The sequence below is a fragment of the Cryptomeria japonica genome, unplaced genomic scaffold (genome assembly GCF_030272615.1).
Source record: "Cryptomeria japonica unplaced genomic scaffold, Sugi_1.0 HiC_scaffold_249, whole genome shotgun sequence".
NCBI classification, from domain to species: domain Eukaryota; kingdom Viridiplantae; phylum Streptophyta; class Pinopsida; order Cupressales; family Cupressaceae; genus Cryptomeria; species Cryptomeria japonica.
This window is the reverse complement of record NW_026729071.1, coordinates 127501-129401: the sequence shown is the minus strand read 5'-3', so window position 1 is coordinate 129401 and position 1901 is coordinate 127501. Positions and strand designations below refer to the sequence as shown.

Genomic DNA, 1901 nt, shown 5'->3' with positions numbered 1-1901 from the left:
GGGTGCGATCATACCAGCGTTAGTGCACCGGATCCCATCAGAACTCCGCAGTTAAGCGCGCTTGGGCCGGAGTAGTACTGGGATGGGTGACCTCCCGGGAAGTCCCGGTGTTGCACCCTTTTTTAGTTTTTCGCCGGGCGTCGCAATGCTATTTGAATAAACCTTTTGCCCGTTTGCGTTCTCGTCGGGGCCGGGCCGGGCCGGGGTGCGCTGCCCGCACTACCGCGCGCGCGGGGGCGACACCGAGCGCGCACCCGAGGCGCCCCGAGCACACAGGCCACGGTGCAACCCGGGCGTTGTGCGCGCACCCCGGTGCGCCCGAGGTGCTGCGCGCGCACCCAGGTGAAATCGGTGTGCACCTCGGCCAGTGCGCGCTCGGTCGAGTCGCGCACGTTGGCCAAGGTGCACGGTGATGTTTCTTACTCTAAGGTTCCGCACCAGACGCCCGGGACAGGTGAGCGAAGCTGGGCGGGGCCGGTGTGCGCGGCCGGGGCAGGTGCACGCAGCTAGAGAGAGCTTTGGAGCACACCAGAGGTGCGCACCTTGGAGCACACTTCGGAGCGCACCAATGATGCGCTCCATTCAAAAGTTTCCTGAAAAGGCAAAAAAAGTTGAGATTATAGAATTTCCCACTTGAGAGATTGTAAAAAAAAAAAATTTAAAATGAAGGAAACGCGGGTGCCAAGGTGTGCGCGCCCGGGTGCGCAGCCCAGCCAAGGTGTGCGCACCAAGGCGCCCACCCTGGCGAAGGTGCACGCAAGGTGCGCACCCGAGGCAAACCGGACAATTAACCCAACTTTCGACTTCGCGCGCACCTGCGCACCTTGGAGCGCACTTCGGAGCGCTCCTTGGTGCGCACCAATCTTGGGCACCTCGGAGTGCACCATGGCGCCCACCAAGGTGCGCACCCGGGGCAAACCGAGCTCCGACTTCGTGCGCACCTTGGAGCGCACGAAAGGTGCGCACCATGGCGCCCACCAAGGTGCGCAGCCCAGCCAAGGCGTGCGCATCAAGGTGCGCACCCTGGCGAAGGTGCGCACCCGGGGCAAACCGAGCTCCGACTTCGTGCGCACCTTGGAGCGCACAAAGGGTGCGCAACCCAGCCAAGGTGTGCGCACCCCGGGCAAACCGAGCTCCGAATCGTGCGCACCTTGGAGCACACTTCGGAGCCCTCCTTGGTGCGCACCGATGTTGCGCACCTCGGAGCGCACCCGGGGAAAACAATGCAATTAACCCGACTTTCGACTTCGTGGGCACCTCGGAGCGCTCTCGGGTTCGCACCTCGGAGCACACCGAGGTGCGCACCTTTGATGCGCTGCCTTCACCAATTTCCAGAAAAGGCAAGAAAACATTGAGAAGGTGTGCGCACCGAGGTGCCCACCCTGGCGAAGGTGCACGCGAGGTGCGCACCCGGGGCAAACCGGGCTCCGACTTCGTGCACGCCATGCTGCGCACCTTGGAGGGCCATGGTGCGCACCTTGGAGCACACTTCGGAGCGCTCAATGGTGCCCAACCCAGCCAAGGTGCCCACCGCGGCGAAGGTGCACGCGAGGTGCGCACCCGGGGCAAACCGGGCTCCGACTTCGTGCACGCCGCACCTTGGAGCACACTTCGGAGCGCTCCTTGGTGCGCACCAGGGCGCGCAACCCAGCCGAGGTGCCCACCCCGGCGAAGGTGCACGCGGGGTGCGCACCCGGGGCAAACCGGGCTCCGACTTCGTGCACGCCATGGTGCCCACCGCGCCAAGGTGCACGCGAGGTGCGCACCCGGGGCAAACCGGGCTCCGACTTCGTGCACGCCGCACCTTGGAGCACACTTCGGAGCGCTCCTTGGTGCGCACCAGGGCGCGCAACCCAGCCGAGGTGCCCACCCCGGCGAAGGTGCACGCGAGGTGCGCACCC

At 65.3% G+C, this 1901-nt stretch overlaps 1 non-coding gene across 1 annotated transcript; it reads left to right on the top strand.

Annotated features, from left to right (window-relative positions):
* On the top strand, nucleotides 1–119 carry LOC131869500 (5S ribosomal RNA). The gene has a single exon (XR_009367883.1). It is a non-coding gene; the product is annotated as a 5S ribosomal RNA (ribosomal RNA).
* Nucleotides 120–1901: the final 1782 nt, after the last annotated feature.